The sequence below is a fragment of the Ammospiza nelsoni genome, chromosome 2, assembly GCF_027579445.1.
Source record: "Ammospiza nelsoni isolate bAmmNel1 chromosome 2, bAmmNel1.pri, whole genome shotgun sequence".
NCBI lineage: Eukaryota > Metazoa > Chordata > Aves > Passeriformes > Passerellidae > Ammospiza > Ammospiza nelsoni.
The window spans coordinates 94358953-94379914 of NC_080634.1; positions in this window are offsets into that span (position 1 = coordinate 94358953).

The window sequence follows — 20962 nt, forward strand, 5'->3', positions numbered from 1 at the left end:
TCTGGCCATGGGAAGGCAGATAGCGAACCCCAGTGAAGGGAAAAGAAAAACCCAGTTTCTTCCCCACCAAAGGGAGATCCCGGTTACTTGGTCGGTGTTGGGATCCCGTCTTTATTTGCCTTTTGGAAAAGGGGTGTTTGTCATCTGTTTTTCAGCAAATTTTCACACTGTCCTTAAACGGATGCCCCAGTAGTCATCGTAAAGCGGGATAGTAAACAAACCGCTCCTGACACCTTTAGCAAATATGTAATTTACAGCAAAGACCTGCAAACCTGAAAAAGGTGCTGGAGCGGAGCGGGGAGGGGAGGAAGGCAGATTGTTAATGGACGGTCCTGTTCTAGGAATAACAGCGCTTGCAAAGAGCTGGGGCTGCAGTTCAGCTGCACCCACAGCCGACCCAGCCCGCAGCCGGTGCAGGGCGGCAGCCCCCGCCCCCGGCCGGACCCCTCCGCCCCGGGTGGGAAGCGCAGCCCCCACGGGAGATCCTTTCTCGAGGTGGAGATGTCAAGTTTTGCTGCAGGGTCAGCGCAGCCGGGCGGCCCACAGCGGGGAGGGGATGGCGTGAGCCCCCGGGCCCGCAGCCGCCGTTCTGCCCCTCCATGGAGCCGGCACCGGGAGCGGCGGGCGAAGACGGGGCGTGCTGGGGCAGCCTGGCTTGTTGGGAACGGCAACTCACTGCCTGCCCGACACTGTGCGTTTGGGGACAGTTTGCCATCACTCTCCCTATCCCCATCCATCCATCCATCCATCCATCCATCCATCCATCCATCCATCCATCCATCCCCCCACCCTCCCTTAACAAAGAGGCTTTCAAAACATAACCTTTTATGGCAGCCTGTGGAATCAATGCGATAAAACGGGGTTTTAATGGGTTAATTGACTGGAGCCGCTATCATGTTTAAACACCTGTTTCTGAAAAGAGATTCAGCCAAAACGCGTCCCCTCCCTGATCGATAGATGTACAACCTTGCTGCACTGCCTGTTGATCGACCTCAAATACCACCCTCAATTATGAGAGGGAAAATCCATTTTACCTTTTTTAAAATATCCCAATACTTTACAGCAATAGTGAGAAACTCTACAGCCACTTTGAAGCTGGGGAGGGACAGTAAGACCCTGGGTGGACCACGCCAGATAGCGTTAACCTCCGGGCTGGGACTTGGCTTCGAGAGGCTGGGCACAACCTTCCTGTCGAGAGGTCCCGGCTGTCACTTTCACAGAGGAGCAGATCCGGGGATCCCCCTTCCTTAGGAAGATCGAGCCGGCCTCAGCCCGGCCGCAGTAGCAGTGCTGGGAGCCCATGTGAATTCTCTCTCCCAGGGGGAGAGATTAAGCAGGCATTAGTTGTAATAGCTGAGGGTTGCTCTGCCTATTGATTTTCCCTTTTTTTGGCAGTATTAATACAGCCAAGCCCGCCGGTCAGTCACAGCGAAATTGATTCTTTGCCCAAGACACCTTTCACTAAATGGCACCCGCGCACCGACATGTTAATTTTGGAACGTGTGAGCGGAGCGGGCGCTGCGCGCTCGGGAGGCAGCACCGCCGCCCCCGGCGTCCTCCCCGCCCCAGCCCTGCCGCAGCCCCCTGCCCCTGCCCGGCCGCCGCTTTCCTCCCCCGCCTCGAAACCCAGCGAGGCGTCTTCCCCACAAGGCGGAGGGGGGCAGCCCAAAACGCTGTCACACCACACCCGCACCCCCCCAAATCCGTGTCACAGCCGATAACCCAGTGACTGCAGCCGGCTCTTCCCTCCTTGAAGCAAAAGTAACTTGGAAGCCCTCCCCTCGCCGGCTTCCCCTCCTCCATTCCCAAGACAGGGTGAAGACCCCCCTCAAAAGTTAGAGGCACACTTACAGTTGCTCTTCCAGCTTCAGCCTCCTCCCAACATATCATCTGAAGGGGCAGCCTTATTATTATTATTACTTTTGTTTGTTTGTTTTTTCCCCTCTGCTCTAGCCTAGCTCACACCTTCCTCCGAGCTTGCCCGCCGGTGCAGGGAGGGCAGCGCGACACGGAGCCGGCGGTCTCCTCCTCGCCCCTCGCCCAGCCGCAGCTCCCAGGCGGCTGTGCCCGAGCCACGAGTGCCCGGCGACACACGCACACTCACCATTCGCGCTCTCTCGCTCACTCGCTCCCTCTCTCTCCCCCTCACACACACACGCGCACGCACACACATACACACCGCACGGGAGAGGGGGAGAGAGGGAGAGCGGGAGACAGAGAAGAAAATGAAATTTATTATTGATAGAAAAGACTTTAAAGACAATTTCAAGTTATTGTTTCGGTCTGCAGAGAAAAGGAAAAAAAAAAAGAAAAGGAAAGGAAGAAAAAAAAAGGAGAGGGGCTTTTCTCCCCACCCCAACATAATGAAACGCCTTTTGTGTGGCACCGAACAATACCAAACAAGTATTCTAATAAATAGCCACTTTTTTGTTCCGTCGCGGCAGTGAATAGAATTGAGCAGTTGGTTTGAGAGCAGCTGGAGCGCCACACCGAGCGGGGAGGTGGAGCCCGGAGCCTTCGTCCTCTTTCTCTTCCCCTTTCCTTTTCTCACACGCACTTTCTCCTCTAACCTTGCATTTCTGCCTCTCCGCTCCTGCTGAGCCACTGTCCCCTGCCCCTTTCTGTGGGAGAGATGCCTCCCGGAAGGGTAGAGCCACCCCTAGGTGCTCCTTCCCGCACCTGTGTGGAGGCTCCCCGCGCCTCCTCCGACCCTCACCGCGTCTGCCCCGGCCGCCGGGCACCCTGCTCCTGCCCTCCCCCGTGCCCTGGAGCTGCCCGGCCGCCCAGGACCCCGGTCCCGCGCCCTCCGCCGTACTCTGCCTCCGACAGCTCGGGACCGCGGAGGCTCCGAGCCCGGCCAGACCCTCTTTTGTTGAAAATAAACTTGGATTTCACAGGGAGGGTCACAGTCCCCCTCCGCCCTCTCGCTCCCCCTCTCCCGGCCTTCCCTCGGGATGGAGCCGGGCTTTGTCAGCCTCCCCCTCTCTGCTCAGGATCGCTGCGGAGGGTCCGCTCTTCCTCCGCCCCGTACCGCTCATTGCCATCACTCCCCTTTCCTAGACAGCGCCGCTAGTTTTCTTCTTGCAATTCTTTTTCTTCCCTCCCTAAAACACTCTTTTTCAGTCCCTTTCTGCCAACATGACAACCGCTCTAGGAAAGAAAGTCGATAGAGGTTATTAAAATGGACACAAGTCAGCTAAAGATTTTTGGGTAAAGCTGAGAGTGCCCTGTTTTCCGTTCTGCTCCGGCTGTGCGGGTGTGTGCCTGCCCGTCTGTGCCGAGGATGTGCGGCGGGGAGGGAGGGAAGGAGGGAGGGAGGAGGGGAACAGAGGGATGGCTTTGGACGCCCGAGGAGCCGGCTGGAGCATCCGGGCGGGTCGTGGCTGCCGGGGCTGAACCCTGCGGGGGAGCCAAAGGAGCTGGGGCCAGAGCGCTGGGAACGGACACCGCGGGCAGCCCTCTTCCTACGGCCCGACTGTCTCCTCCTTTTATTTGGGGGGGGATCTAGTCCTCATTCAAAATATAAATTAATACATGCACACCCCCCACCTTCCCCCCACCCCCCGCCCCCCAACCTCCCATTCGGTTGCCAGCCAGAGCCTTGCTTGTCTCGCAAAAACTGCGGGAAGTACCCGAGTTTCAAATAAACCCCAGCAATCGCAGCAAAGGCTCCTTAGCATGCAGGGATTACCTCGTCAGCTATTCTGAGGTGCTAAGTCGCATACAATCATTAGTGATGTTGGAATAATAAGCACATTGCTTTTAAGTTTAAATCACCGTTGCCCTTTACAGACTCGTATTGACTCTCGGGGGGAAAGCAGGGCAACGGACGGGCATGTATTAAGGATCTGAATTAAATGTTACATCCTCGTCCATGGCGCTAGAAGTGGGAGACATCTCGGGCAAGGCTCAGCGCTCGCCCTCCGCTAGAGCCGATCCTTGCACGTCCTTCCAGAGCTGCCCAGAAGGACCCCTGGAGGTGAGGGCAAAAAGCGGGGGACGGCCGCTGCGGGAGTGCCGGGATGCCCTCGGTGTCCCCTCCCCAGAGCCCGTCCCTTTCCCCGGGGGGGTCTCGCTGTGAGCCGTGCCCGGCTGCGTACCTCTGCCTGCACGGAAAATTCCCCTCCCTTCTTTTTCCACCCCCCTCCCTCCCCTCTCTTTTAAGTGGATTTTTGCTCTCACTTCAATAACACGCCGGCTCTAATTAGCTGCAATATTAAGAAACGCTGCTAAATGACAGTTTTATCGGGTTTGTGCAGATAGGAGGAACGCGGGGACCCGGCGAAATATCCACCCAATGCGTTTGGCGCTGGATCCCCGCCAGCAGCCACCGCTCGCTCTTTTTATATGGAAAAATGGCAACATTTTGGAAAGCAGCTTTAAAACTTTGACTTATATTTTACATGCTAAATAACGGGGAGAATGGCGACAGCGTTACAGAAAGCTTCAACCCTGCAAATATTTGAATGGGGCTTTTTTGTAAAGTAGAGCAGCTGTCAGTCAGCTGGCTTTGACAGCCTGCCACAATTTTGTCATTTAATAGTGGGTGTTAGGCTAAGTGCAAAACACTCTGGCAAACAGATGTCAAACCTACATCTCATATAAATGGGGGTTGTAAAATTGAGTTTTAACCCACATATAGGGTTTTAAAAAGCGGTGCTAGTGTGTAAACTGTATACAAAATAAAGATACTGACAATCTCCCGTGTGGGCTTGTTATTTAAAGTAGGCTTATTTAGAAATCTGACCTCCAAATTATGCTAAATCTTCCTACATTTCAAACAGTGGAATATGAGAACAGTGCTTGGGAAAGTCAAAATTAAGGACAAATATGATAGCTTGTTGAAAGGGTCTGATTGCCGTGTGTACGGAGAAATCAAGGGTCTTAATTCATTAAACTTGTTAATCCTCCAAATCTGAAGGGAAGGAAGGAAGGAAGGAAGGAAGGAAGGAAGGAAGGAAGGAAGGAAGGAAGGAAGGAAGGAAGGAAGGAAGGAAGGAAGGAAGGAAGGAAGGAAGGAAGGAAGGAAGGAAGGAAGGAAGGAAGGAAGGAAGGAAGGAAGGAAGGAAGGAAGGAAGGAAGGAAGGAAGGAAAGGAGGGAAGGGCTTTGCAGGTCCAGAGGTTTCAGGGACTGTTTTCTACAGTGAGACCCGAGGGATTTGATTTAGGAGAAGGTGGCAGGGGAAGGAAAGACGGCCGATGCAGGGAGTAGGCAGCTGCAGAAGCACAGACTCCGTAGGGTGAACAACGAACCACGCAATGAGGTGGCCAGAGCCACTGCAAAGGGTGGAGGGCACTCTCCCAGGACATGGCAAAATACTATGAGCAGTAGCAGGAAAATATCAGTCACAATTAATTTCTTCAGAAATTACTATTAGAAACATGAGCTGCTTTTCCTTTTGAACTCACATTTCCAAGACTTGTATCTTCACCAAGATGTGGTTTTCCCATGTGAGGGACCTTCCTGACAAAATTCCTTTTAGCATCTAAAAACTGACGTAAGTATTTACACAAAAAATTGTTTGTTGCCTCAGTTGGTTAGGACAAAGCAAGAAGAGTAAAGATGATAATTCATTGCATGAATGATATCAAATTCCTCAGAATAAGTCTGCACCCATGTTATCGTTTTGGAAGCTAGACATATAGTTTCCTAGACAAGTCGATGTGAGGGGATTAAACGAAACTTATAATTGAAAAGAATTGTTCATATTAATAATTAACCACAGTTTAAACACACGCTCAGCTGATTTCCTTGTCGAGTACTCACTTGCAATATTTGCACTGTCCTAGCTGATGTTAAATGAGTAGAGGAATGCACACGAGGTGATTATTGATCATATGCAGTTAGTGCTGTTTACATTTAAATCCCATTTGATCTGAACTCTCTCCACGCTCGTCTCCAAATCCCCAGAGCTCCGCCGCTTGATTACAGCGGTTTCCCCTTCGCAGGTTTTTGTTGGTTGCTTTGCGGGGGCTTTCGACACTTAGTTTGCAGAGCGACAATGAATGCCCGAGCCTGGCTAATCCTGCCGCAGGTGTTGGGGCAGCACGGGCAGAAGGGGATGCTCAAAGCCCCGCACCCGGCGGGAGCTGCAGTTCGCACCCCCGGCTGTCGGAGAGGGGCTCGGAGCCTTCCCCAGCCCCTACCAGGACTCTTGGGTCAGGACAATAGACACTCTGTTGATGGGTCTGACCTGCAAGTTGCTGCTTCAGAGACCTCAGATTTAAAAAATCTATTTAAACCCCGCCAGCGGTTCGCCTGGAGTGCCCCACGCTGAGGGCACTGGGGACTGCTCGGGTTCCAAGCAGCAGCCCCGAGGTAAGGTCTCTCCCATGCCTTGACAACATTGACTACAGCCTAGCATCGGATCACATCGTCAAAGAAAAAATAAGGTTTTATTCTGGAATAATTGCCTCTGAGTTATTTTAAATCAATTGTAGCTGCAAGTTTGATGGGCAGTGCGGCTGGCTCTGCGGCTGGTCCCTGGCTCCAGAGAGGAGCCTGGACTGTCTTTATTCAATTTCCTCACACAGAAAAATGCCTGTAGCTGTTATCCAGCCCATTTGCCTGCAAAGAAAGGCTATGGCAGAACGTCACACTTATTTTCAAACAAGTAAGTGATCAACAAATCTAGGAAAAAAATTATTGCCATTCTTGATAAATATTAAAAATGTTATCTTGCTGCTTAAAAAACGGACATTCTGTTACCTATAATGTAAGAATATATAACAGAACTTATATAACAGAATTACCTATAATTGCTTTTTTTACCAATATACTTATATGAGTGCTTTCCATCATAGACACAGCTGTCTCTTTTTTAGCATTCTGCCATGAAACAGTTGCAAGCCTCAGAAGTCAAAACATAATTGACACAGCTAAATATTTTTTCCTAAATGCAGCTGTTTTATCAAGTCTTTAAATTAAGTCCAGTGACAACCTGAGTGTCCTACAATTGCTCTGGAATATAGATCAGTACCCTCTCCAACAGCAGTGTCATGGGAAATCCAGGCACTCAACTTGTATTTATTCCATTACTTCAGGTATTAATATTAGCATGTTTTCAAGGTGGAAATTCAACAAATTGAACAAATTCAAATGATAGAGCTGGGAAATTACTAAAACTACATTGGAAATGTAAAAAAAGATAATTCTAATTTTAGTGTTTCAGGATTAAATGGAGTTTGTGCTGTGGACAGGAAAAACAAAGTTCACCAAAATTCTGTCTCCCGTGGGTTTGGTTCCTGTGATTGCTGTGGAATGATGCCTGATCCATACTGGAGTGAAATCAGAGGGAAGCTATGACTTCTCTAACATGCAAGCTATAAAAATCAACAGGGGAAATCTAATTGTTTGTTTGTGTGGTTTCTGTAATTTAATTTTAGAGCAGTAGACAGTAATGGAATTGTTTTCTCAATGTGGTGGTTTTTGTTTTTTGAAGGCAGGGTGGAGGTGGTCACAGATTTGTTTCCCCTTTCAATAGGGTCTGAAGGTGAAACCACACCATTCAAGTGCAGAATATACACTCCAAGACCAAAGTGCAAAACAGTTTTTCAAGTGGCTTATGAGCAGAAAGTATGGAGTGAAGATTAGGTTATCCCACTGCAAGGCAATCCAGTCATTTGATGAAATCATCAAAGTTGAAGTCAGTGCTTTAAAATGGAGCATGGCGTAGCATCAGGCTGAGCTTCAAAGAGACTGAGGCAACTCCTCATTGAAGTGTTTAGAGACTGTCATCATTGTCATGAACCCACCAGGACATGTTACAGCTTTAAGACATTAGTTTCTTTCCAAGTGTCCAAGCACATGTACCGAAAGATCATATTTTTATGGCAATGGCAGAAATGGTTTCACATATTTTATATATATAAAACATCGTATATTTGTATTTCCCGGGGAAGGTGACAGTATATTCTCCATTTGATGCCCCAGAAGTATATGCAAAATGGAGGTATACATTTTCTTCTGTTTACTTTGTAGATGTTCCAGTGCTGGAGAAGCTCCTTCTCAAATCATTGGGATGAGTAGATCACAATGAGGCATAACTTGCTGAGACAGTGACTGCTCTGACACTATTCCAATCTTTCAGCTCCTCTTGCAGTGAGGATGATTCACTTTTGCTGCTTTACCAGGACTGCCCCTGGGTCACCCAGGGGATTAGATTGCTTTTCGGTTGCATTAGGTCCAGCCTGCTGTCAGTTTGTTGCCTTATGTTCCACCAAAGTGTCCCGATGCTCTGATTGTTGCTACTGCAGAAATCCTGGGCTTTTGGCTGGGATGGACATCTCATATCCTTTGTGAGATACCTGGAGGAAGGAGAGAGGATGGTTTTCTCTGGAGCCCTCTTCTCAAAGGCAAAATATGGATATGAGCCAATCTGAGCTGGGAGTCATGGACTCAGACCCTGCTTCAGCTCTCACAAGCTGCTCAGATGCATTGAAACAGTGCACCCAACTGGCTGTTAATAATGACTAAGAAACAGCCTGAGGTCCCTGGCAAGTCCTTTGGATTTCAGCATTTGTAGGGCTCCAGAATATTTAGACACAAAATTGTCACTGAAATGAACATAAGCTCTGCATCTAAATCCCTAGACTTATTTATCCTTGGCCTGAAGATGTCAGATATCTGACTTAGTCTCCCCAAGCCTCCACTGAGCCATAGATACACTGGCTACTATAGCACACAGGAACATCACAGGGGAATTATGAGAACAAACTTGATAATACTTTAAAAGAGACATAAAGAGGTAACAAATGTACTCAGGATTATCATTACTATTTATCACCATGACACTCACTGGCTGGGAAAGCAGGAGATAATGTTTAGAAAAATCTGAGGAATATTGTCTTGTTTGAAAATATCTCTTCTACTAATGTGATGACTGTCTAGTGGAGTTGTGGTTGCTGGGAATTCACACACTGATTTTATGGAGAGATAAAAGAGTGGAGTTTATATGGAATAAACCCCTTTTGAATAAAACAATCTGCATAAATGCTTTAAGAAAGCCTATAATTATGATAAAAATGTTGCTCAGAGTTAAAATTATGAAGCAATCAAAATTTATAAACAGTCTCTCATCGACTTTTAATCATACTTTCTCATATACAAACTGCAGAAAACATATAGTAGCAATATATAACAATACATATTTTATTTTTGATAATTTAGGGTGCCATACCATTCTCTTTAATCAGACAAAGCTTGTCTTGTCAAGCTCTACAGTACTATCCTTAAAGGTCAAAAAACACATAAAGTTCTCTAGTTTTATCTACACTTATCTGAGGTTTGATCCTGCTGGCAGTTAAACACCCCTGGAGAGGTGTGCCCTGTTTGGGCTAGATCCAAAACTTTGTATGCTCATATTCCCACCAAGAATCTCTGGATCAGGGCCTCTACTCTCACTGCCTGCTCTGAAGATGCTCTGTCAGTGTAAGACAGGATCCTACCCACACCTCCCCTGGAAATCCCTTATTGACATTGCTCTTCACTTGTCATTCATTAAGTGGAATGCTCAAATTATATGCACCATGTAGGACTTGGATGGCAAGAGATATTCAAAAGAAGGAATATTTGTAATGGGAACTAATGGGAACCTTGCCAGCTTGAATGCTAGCCTACATGTCTATAAGCTCCATTGTTTCCTCTGAGCTGAACTAGCTGAACAATTTGGGATGCATCCTGATAGTAACGTGTCTCCCTTGGCAAGTTGTAAAATTCACTGGTATTATTGTGTTATGAAAAATATCACCACAAATGTGGTCAGATATGTCATTTTAATGAAATATTTTTTTCAACACATATGTATTTTTAATGCAGTATTACTAGATTCTTTTCTGGAACAGAATAGCATGCAGAGTATTCCATCTGAATTCCTTATGAAAATGAGATCTATTGAATTCACTGCCACAGTCCTTACTGATAGGTTAACTGTTCCAGTCCCCTTAATTACCAGAGTGAACAGCCTTTTCTGCTTAAACATTGATTCAACTGCTGCTTTCAGCTAGACATAATAATAAGGTACAACTGCCCCGAGTCTCACAAGGTTTACACCTTCCAAACAGAGTGTGAAATCATGTCCATAAATACATGCTTCCAATGTTTTCAAGGGGTGACACCCTTCCAGGACTTCCTAATGATTCCATTTGTCTTCAGGTCCTTGTGAGCTCATTCTCTTTTCCCTGACCAACAGCCTAAAACAAAAATTTCCAAGTGGACTAGTGGTGGCAGGAAGGACTGGAGAAGTCTCCTTCCACAGTAAGTCGGGCCAGACCCTAAGGGGTGTTCACCCTATTAGTCTGTGGAGCACTATGAATACCTTGTGGCATTTTAAAATAAATCACATTGTATTTTATATGAATTCTGCATGCTTGAAGGGGGAAACGTTTTTAGCTTGGGAAAGTGAAACTTCAGCTTGATGATTTAGATGGCTGTTTGTGAAGGACAGAGAAGCTTCATGAGTGCAACTGATGTGCATTCTTTGATAGGGTTTGACTATCAAACAATGTCATTCTTCGATGTGCTTGCCATGCTCCTGCCCATGTCCCAAATCCAAGCACAGCACAACTTCTTTTTCAGCCAAAAAACCTCTTTGTCCCTTTGGGACTTTCTGATTTTGGGAGAGACAGGCAAATTTTGTTTGTTTTCTTCTTTTACAGTCCAGTTTCCTGACACTTGGCCCTATTAGGGGTTTACCTACGGAAGGATGGGTAGAAGTTATTTTCTTTGATTAATATAACACTTCATTTAAAAGACTTATTTACTATGAAACCTCTACATTTAGCAGTCTATAATCACTAAATATAAACAGAAACTCTCACTTTGTGTCTATATGTGGGTCTAAAAATGAGGTTCTGTTTCCAGCTGAGACAGATGAATGTCACGAGTGCTCTGTGTAGGATGCAGGGCAAAATACTACAATAAAACCTAAACAAACCTAAAGCTTAAAACCAAACATTTTGTACACTTACATTAAAATTATACTGAAAATTGGGAGCATGAACTACAAAACTAGGCTTCTTTCTGTTTTACAAACTGCAATGTCTGTAAAGAAAAACTAAAGCATAATTGCACATTGGAATTTCCTGCCTATTCTTACATCGACATTTGTGTTTTTCTCTTATCATCTCCCACATGTAAATGGAGCAGCTTCCTAACCCTCTTGTTATATATCACATTCAATGTAACAGTTTAGCAAATTCTCCAATTGTGTTGGTGTTTGCTTTCACAGACATGGAAAGCAATTTGATGTGTCCTTTTAATGAGTCATTTTCATGCAGGAGAAAAACAGTGGTTGGGGAAGTTCCTAAAGCATGCTGCTCATTGATTTTAAGATTCTCTTTTGAATCTATGTTGCTTAAAACCAAGATTGTTTTGTCAGAAGAGTTATTCAAACCATCTTTTCTTCTAACTCATAAGTTTGAACAACTCCAGCTTCCTTTTACTTCTTTTCAGGGGCTGCAATTTTATTACTGAATTGACTTTGCCACAAAACAGTGAAGTGAAATTCAAGGTTTAGTTTAAAAAGTTTTTAACACTTGGGTTGCTAGTGGTAACTGTCAAAATGTTAGAAGGATGCAAAATCATCTGTTCATGACAGTGCAAGGGAAGTGCAGATGGAAGTCCAGTAGGGCAGAAGTTCTCTTCATCTGTAGCAGGTGTTGGCTCTAAACTATAATGGTGACAATATAAATGTAATTTTTAAAGCTGTGCTCCTATGCTGATTATTTCAGTGGTGTTTCTAGCGAATTCACAAACCTACCAATCTTGCTTGAATTCTGGCTTGCACAAAGGGTGGCTTGAGAAGAAAACTAATTGCAATGGATAGTTTCTTTAGAAGAACAAGGAATTTGGAACCCAATACAACAACTGTGAGAAGAAGAGATGAGCCAGACCTCCTACACTGGTCACTGAAGCAACTACAGTGGTCATCACAACCCTACTCATGGTCACTGTGTGCTCTTGCACTAGTGTTCCTTTGGGGTTTCACTCGACTGACAAGATGGAGAGATGGCACATACTGACCCTTCAAGCACTAATAAAGGGGGGGCATGAAATTTTGGCTACAGTGAGCCACATGAGCTGTGTCACACTGAGGAATATAGGGGTGGGTGTTTTCCTACCTCTTTGCTTTGGTGAGATAACTCAGACATAGCCGAGCTCCACAGTAGGGGTAGACTGAGGTACACACCATCCACTCCTTGTGTTCAGCTTTTGCTTCAGATGTACTGGCAAAGAGCTGTGGCATGTATGGCAGTGAGTCCCCTCATCTAAAGCACTGAGATTCATGGCTTTTGGGCATCCTACAGCATCCTACAACAAAGGATACAGCTACAGCCACATAAGGATGTGGGAGAATGTGCAACAAAAAAGCACAAAGGAAGGTGGTGCCTGTAGCATGTTGCATTCCCACATGCATGTGGCATTTAGCAGGGCTGCAGGTAGCGCGTGTGTGCAAGGGATGAATTTTTGGTCATTTTATCAGGGCAGCAGGGGTGTGCACTGGGGAAAGAGTTCGAGGACACAGAGTGCCAGAACAACTCATCCAGATTACAGCTCCCTCACTGGGACAAGCTGGTGGGTCCCAGGGAATAGGCTGCAGGATTGAATGAATGTTTTTATGGATTTTGCTTGCTGGATACATGCAAAGCACATCAGTGCAACTTGTGACTAGAACTCAGTCTTGTAAAAGGAAATTTTGCTGGAATAAGGTACCATTAGAAAGCAAATTCTCTAGAATTCATGTGAGCCCATTTAAAAGCAAAATCATAGCTCATTATTTTTCTTTTAAACTAAAGGAAAATCTTCTAATTTAGTTGAAATGTAGGTGAAATTGGTAGCTGAAGCTACTGGTGAACATAATTTATAGTGTGCAGACTCTATAAATTGTGTTCAATATATTTTCCAAGCTACACAAATAAAATTACAATTATTTATTGAAAATACTACTTCAGTACAAAAAAATTAAAGTTTCTTTTTGGACACAATGACATTTGCTGTACCTAGAGCCTGTATATAAGAATGATACAGGTCATCGTGAGATTGTAAAAGTCTTACTAAAGAATGAAACTGCTGCACACAAGCTGAACTACTTAACCCAGCCATGAATTGTCTAAACAAAATAATTTGATACTGGCTGTTTTCCACATTTTAATTAGCAACTGCAGACGGCTGTTGCATAATCCTATTTAATGTCTGTGCTTGATACCTCCCAAATAGCTCAGTGATTGAATTCATACCTTAGTGTGGCTAAATGCATTAGCTGAAAGAAAACCACCAACACTAAGATTCACTTTCTGACGTAAATCTAATGCAAGCATGTCTCCTTCACTGGCTTAACAGAGAAAAAGCTCTTTTAATTTATAGTCTGTTGGTTGCAAAGATACCCCAAGGTATTTTGTATAAATGTATATTGATGTCTTAGGCAAATTTTTCCTCCCCAGCAGAGTTTCCTTGCAACAGAGATCACAGTGCCCCCATTAGACAATCACCACCCTCAATGACATGCAGCCTAATCATGCAATTGATCACAGTAAATCAAAGATTCAGGAATTCTCTGAACAGCCGTGTGCAGCTAACCCTTTCTGTGCACTGGGCTGCCTTGGCCAGGTTTCCCCTGGAGGCAGAGCTATGGCAGGGGAAGGAGGGCAGGCGCGCAGCTTGCAGCCCACCTGAGAGTGCTGGGCCAGGGAGCAGCCAGGGCTGTGCCACCGCTCCTGCTCCCCACTGCTGCTGCCTCACACTGCTGCTTGCCACAAAGCAACCAGCTCTCCAGTCCTGCTAATTGTGGTGGCTAACAGGCTGCTCACACACCTGTGCGCAACACAAATCACATTAATTAAATTCTCATCATTTAAGACTTTTGCAGTCACAAACAGTGACAGTTCTACCCTGCCTACCTACTGGTAACCCTTTTTTTTTTTCTGTGCTTTTTTTCCCCCTCCACACAACCCTGTTGTTTTAATTGAGCTTATGAGAAACAAGAGACAGCATTGGCATCTCACCACGGCTTACTTATTTGAAGGCTAATGCTCAAAGAGTATTTTGTTTAATGTTCATATAAAAGGGTAGAGCTTTAAGTGTTTGCTTTGCCACATTAGGATATATATTTTAAGATGCTTAACTGCTTCTTCACATGAGAAAAACAACTTGCCAGTTGCTCAACAGGGGAATGAGCACTGGTAGAGAACTTATGTACATTTACTTAGACAACTAAAAATTTACCTAAAAATAACCTTTAAATGTTTCAAAATGTAGTAATGAACATGATAAAAATTCTAAGTGATTAAACAAGATTTTAATGACTTTATTATCTCAGCTCAGTTTGTCTCTTAAAAAAAACAAACCCAAAACTACCATAAAGAAAACTAATTATGTTATGTTTTATCTTATCTCTCCCAGAATATACTTTATTAAAAGTCCAGAATATCTGTTGAGTAGCTTTCTGTGCATTTTAATAACTATTTTAAATTTTTTTTAAAGGGAGGGTACATATTTCTGTTTATTGAAATTTTTATTAGATGATACAATGTACAGATCTCAGTGACATAGTACATATGATTATAAAATATCTTGCACTGGGTTTGTCTTTTAAACCAAAGGGTGGCCAGCATAAAGTTACAAAAAGCTACACTGGCATTGTTCAGGAACAACAAGGGACAATATTCTATCTCTTCTCAGAGGTAGAAGAACAGATACATAATTTCATGCCTGATTTTTATAAGGAAGTCTGTTTTGTGAATGTACTATGGCTTAGTAATAAAAGAAAGCATCAACATAAATTTGTGTCAACATAGTTATTGTCTGCTGATCTAAGACTACAAAAAAACCCACCAAAGCTTTTATGCTGTTCATCTGTAAATGAAGAAAAGCCTACTTCTTTCTGAAGGTCAGCAATGAAAGCTGCACACAGGTGCTCTGTTAACTGAACTTCCACCAAGACCAAGAGGTATTCATGTCCTCAGGACTACCCCTGCATTCAACACCACCCCTGGCTGTACCTGCAAAATGCTGCTGGCCAGTGTTACCTGGACAGTGCCATTTGTCCAGGGGGCAAAGAAAAACACAGTCTAACCTCAAATAAATGTTTGTGGACAGGAACTGAGATGGACACCTCAGGAGAAAAGATATTTCCCAAATCATAAAATGGCTTTTATGGTCCTGATTTATCAGTCTTTTTTCCCCTCAGAACTCCTGCTGGATGCAAAAGAGAGTTCAGTGGGAGAAAACGATGGCGTGAGTGGATGAAGTGGAGTGTCCTAGAAAAGATCTAGAATTAAGTTAATGTTCTCTTGAGGAGAAGGTGAAAGCCAGTTCTAGAGATAGTGTAATATATTATTGGTCTACAATAAGATTTTAAGATGGTTTTGTTTGTGTTGTTTTAATGCACTTCTCTTTGGGTGCTTTATTTCAGGCAAAGTCCATGAAGAAATTTATAAAGATTCCCCTCACTCCATCTATGTCCAACAAATACTAGAAAAAAAATTACAAAAGCATGTGAGGACACTAGGTTAATTACAGGGGACACAGTGCTTGTTCATGATTTTCATGGTATTTATTTAAAAACATCAAAATAAGTGAGAAGGATCTTTGCATTTTATTTATCTTAAGCCTTGTGATAACAAAAAGTTTGTGATTCTTTTGAGCAGCCAGAAGTGGCTGATATCCAGTAATGAGAAAGGAATCTTATTCAAAATAGGTTAATTCTTAACCTCTATTTCTACTTCCATTTCTCTCTACACTTCCAAAGACAGTTTATGTGTTAAGGTCTGATCCTTAAAGCAAAACCAGGTATTTCCTAAAGACATGGGAGTACATGGAGAATCTTTAGGAATTGAGAGACCCTCAAACTCCATGCCTTTTTTTTCCCTTGGCTTGGCTTGGAAATAAAAGCTAAAAAGTTATCTTATGAAAATCAATTGCATATCTTAGAAAACACAGAAAGTAAAAACACAGTTCAAGTAATGAATGGAATAACTTCAATTGTGTTTGGTTTGGTTGCACTCAGTAAATCTCACTTATACAAATGTGTTTTAAAGTTAATTATCTACTATAATTCTAATCTAAATATATTAAAGGGACTTCTTTATCATTCTCAGTCTCCTGTGAAGTCATTTGAGTGTCCAAGTGATTGAACTCTAGCATAAAACTCTTGACATTAAAATAGGGTGTAATAAAGAGAGCCAATTAATTGCTGGAAGGTCAATGAAGAGAAAAGGATTGTGCTCAGTTCAACAGTACCATGGCAAGCAATGCTAGGAAGTGCAACAGCTGCTAAAGAACGGACATATGGGTGACCTGCATTGAAGAAAATGAAAAATGACAGACCATTTTCTTATTTTCAGATAATTGAAGTTGCAGATGGTTCTATGATTGACAATTCATACAGAAAAACTGAGTGAGATGAACTTTGCCAGAAGCCTGTGTTCTCAAGGTCTGTACCTGAGCTGGTCATCTGAACACCCTCAGAATTCAGTGGAAACAAATGGTTTCTTACTAAGGTACTGGTCTAAAACGTAATTCTCTAGAACTACATGTATTTTTCTTCACTGGAAATGAAGAGATCTGGAGGTAGCAAGTTCAGATCTGAACATCTAAAACTAGATGACGGAAATCCTACCAAAGGCATATCTGATGCTGAAAAACCATTAGCAGTGTAGGTGGGACAAGGGAAGACCAGGGAGTGACAGCCTTGGACACCTACCGACTGCTGCCACGCCAGATCTTCAGCAGAGAACTTCAAGACTGTCCAGTAACACTACATGAACTTAGCAATTGTTCCAGTCCTTGGTCTTATAGAATTCATACAGACTATATACTGTGGTTCTGAAGTTAGAAAGAAGACCCTTGTTTCATGATTCTGTTTCTAGATCAAACTTCATGCAGGAAGTACTACATTGTCAGTCTGCATCAAAGTAGTCTTGAAAGGAGAAATCCTCAGCAAGCAATATATGCTCTTACAGTGGTTAGTGATGCACGAAGCAGTTGGAGTAGGACCACAAATCTTTAGTCCTAAGAAGCCTTAGTCTTGCTTTTATCGTTGACTCAAAAATATATGCTGATATGAAGCCATTGTCTCTAGATAGGGCTGGTAATAAGCTTCCTTGAAGACAAATCTAATTCACAGACTCCCAAAGACCTTCAGTTGTTTTGAAGTTAGGCTTTGGAGGAGTTTATTTAGAAGTTTATATGTCCTGCTGATTTTATTGCACTTCTTTTGATCTGGGGAATGAGCTGTAATACTGTGCTTTGCAATCTGCAGTATTACCAAAATATTTTTCCATTGTGATTTTCAGCTCTTTGGGAATTTGAAATGTTAATGCTTTGCACTCACAATTCACTCCTGAGCACCAGCCTGCTTTCCCAGGCCATGGCCATGAGCAAACAGGTAGGTGAAAGTGCAAGTGTTCAGATAAATATTCATGTATTTATACCGTGATCATGACATTGAAAAGGCTCTTTTACAAGTACAAAACAGAAGGTTAGGCCTCTCTTCAGCTGAACAACATATTCTCTTCCCTTCAGCATCTTGTTCTCCATCAAACCACCAACATGCGCAAAGACTTGCTCTCCACTGTGCACTAAAACCCAACTCTTATCTTTTTTCTATCAGTTCTCCAGTGCTATCTTGGGGTAAGAATACTTCTTACTCTTCATTTTCTCTAGTGAACAAATGCTTAAAAATGTCATAATTTCATATGCTGGCAGTTCTGTCACTTTATGAAGGTAAAGTTCCCCCTTCTGTTTCTACTTAAGCACAGAGAATCTGGCATATGTCTCATCTGTGCTATGGTATCTTAATTATATGTCATTGTTGAAGATACCTAAAATTGCAGCCCAGATTTTGACTATTTGCTTCATCTAGCTTGTTTACTGTCTAACTAAAAAACTACCTCAGTTAATTTATTACCTTTATCATATACTAAAGCTGTGATATGATCAAATGTCACAGAATGGTTATAATGCTATTACAAATTTAACTGGATTGAGAAAATACTGTTGATACAGGCATTGAAATTCTTCCAATCAAGTCTAAGAAATTTGAACTGATTTGACATTTTTTTTGGGCCAAAGAAGCTTTTAAAAAGTCTTTTGTGTAAAATCTACTGGCTTACGTCTCTTCTTGGTATACTGAATTTACTTTTTAATTTACTGAATCTTCACACTCATTTATTCCCACATGGTCTAAAAGTCTTGGCTTTGTAAATAGTCCCTGAAGGGTTTTTGCATGATGCTTGTAAAACCGGGGCTCTCACTTTGCTGATCCCAAAGATCCCCTCTTCTCCATGGTGAAAGAGGGCCATAGGCATGGTACACAAGAAACAAGTTCATTTCAAAGGACAGAGAGAAGAAAGCAAGTGTGCTTCTATCTTAAAATGGACTTTCCAATAAAGTGTCTTGCTAAAGATGAGTTTTTAAAATAGGGACTTTAGTAGAAATATCAGTACTTCTGTGACTATGCAGGCTACGGATCTCAGTTAATACCTAGATTTATAGACAGAGAAGGTATCTGTGCTCTTAGATATAGATTGATGCTAATGGCAGACAGGAATTCAGGGGTCTAGGAGTTATGTTTATATTATCATACACTGATGCTGCAGGCCTTCAGGCAGTGTTCTCCAACAGTTCTCTGCAAAGGACCATATAACAGGATGATAAGGACAGATGTCAAAATCCTCACTTAAAGAGTAAGTGAGGTAGAAAGAGAACAGAACTATATTGTAAGGCATTTGGGCTTTTCTTTAAGAGACAACACTTGTACAGTAAGATTAGATTTTTGCCTAACAAAAATGAAACAGACTACTGGCTTGGGAGACAGTACAATGTGTGCTTACTTAAAGGAGTGAGAAGAAACAGGGGTTGAGAAGTACTGAGGTTCTATTAAGACATCTGTTTGACATTCAAAGTTAGCAGCATTTTTTAGAATGGGTAAAACCCAAGGATAAAAGCTGTAACAATTACAGATAGACTGAGGAACACAAAAGTAATCCTTTAAAGTTCATACAACAACTAAAGAGCATGTGATATGGATAAGATAATAGGGGGAAGGTTGTAAAAAATAATAATATCAAATAAAAATGCTAAATAAACATTGGTATATAGATAAAGATAAAATTAATGTAAATGTCCATGCACCAGGAGGCCTAAAATTAAAAACCAATTTACCAGGCATTGGAGAACCTTTAATCTGTATTGCATGATGGCATCACAAAACAGTGGGACATTGTTTGTGACACATGTAGCCATATGGAGAGATCAGACTGACAGAAGCGGTGTGGGAGTGACCTTGCACCTGGAAAAAACCCATAGATTTCATTAACACAAACTTTCTGAATAGGAAAGATCACATATCAGATCTTGCCTCAGTACAGCGCTCTGCCTTCAGAACCACTGCGTGGAAGCCAGGCAGAGAAAGCCTTTGGATTAAATCCTGACACCAATGAGCACATGACTGGCTTCAGGATTTTGCTGCCTTTGCAGTGACCCTGAGGCTGCTGGGATAACCCTCCTGCTCCCTGACTTCTGAACCTGCAGGAGCAGCCCTCGTCGCAGCAGGAGCAGGTTCTTCATTGTTCACAGCATCCTCCCTGCCTGAGCACACCCAGCCAGGCACAGCCCTGCTGGTGTCCCCAGGATGTGGGTGGAGCAGCTGTAGGGATGGAACACTGGCAGGAGTCCAGTGCCAGGATAGTTTAGGATAGAGTGGTAGGAGACATTGAATTTTATGGGATTGGGAGAGCAAAGCTTATTCACAGAGGCGCCAGAGGCTATGGCACCTAAGTACCATAAAGTAAGTACCATAAAGTAAGCACCAGTTGCAGCAGAAAACAACTGTAGTGTTTAATAGCAACAGTGACAACAATCGTAACAGAGATGAAAGCAGAGTCTGAATTAGCAGACAAGCCACCAAATTACTGATAACTTCAGTGTACCTTTTTGGAAAGCTATTCTCAGAGAGAAAGTCTCTTTCTGATTTGATCCTAGCAATTAAAATGTAAACTTTTCAACACTCTCCACAGAAGGTGATATGTTAGTTACTGTATAGGAAACAGGAAACAAGAACTCCTAAATAAAATTAAACATTTCCATAACACACTGGCACAAAAAACAACCAATCAGAAGGGAAGCTGCCAGAATCTGTAGGCAAAATCATCCCTAGCAGTAAGAAAGAGATCTCAAATGAGGGGAAAGCTGTGGGAGAAGTTGCCTATTTAGAATTGTGTTCAGTTGGTGCCTTTGCTGTTTCTCTGACTTTTCTGGCAAGGCTGGTAGATTTTACTCAGAGTTATTAATGTAAATAATTCAAACTCACACTTAAATTAGATAGTACAGGAGGGAAGATATTAGCCCTAGTTTTTTATCTTCATGGTCTTGAAGATTTTTAAAGGTAACACAGAAGGAGGTGGCTGAAGGTAAATCAAAGAGAGCATCTGTGTTTTCTTTATCCATAACAAGAGCTATGTTACAAATTAAATAACAACATTTTGCTTCTTTTATCCATAATGAGAGCTATGTTACAGATTAAATAAGTACATCCTTGCTTCCTCCCTTCATCTCCAGTCAGTGCTACTTATTTTTGGACTAAAGTCAACTAATACAGTGAAATGAGCAGGGAAATACCCTTACCATGTCTCTTGAACTGATCAGCAAAAAAAGATACTTCAAGAATTGGAATGGTTTTGGGGAAAATACACAGTCAGTCTAAATGTTACAAAAATATACATCATCCTAGGAAAATCTGTTGAAAGTACAACTCCTAAATCCTAAAGGCACTAGAGATGAAAAAGCCTCAAATTTTGTTTTCAGACTGTAGTAGAAGTGCTGGTAAGACTACCTGCAGGGAGATAGTAGCTGTCTTGTAACCTGCTCCTCCAGAAGCTTCCCTGGGCCAATTAAGGTGTGTATAATTTACTCTGGATCATTATGGTTATGAAGGATGGTGATGAATATGTGAAGACCATCAGA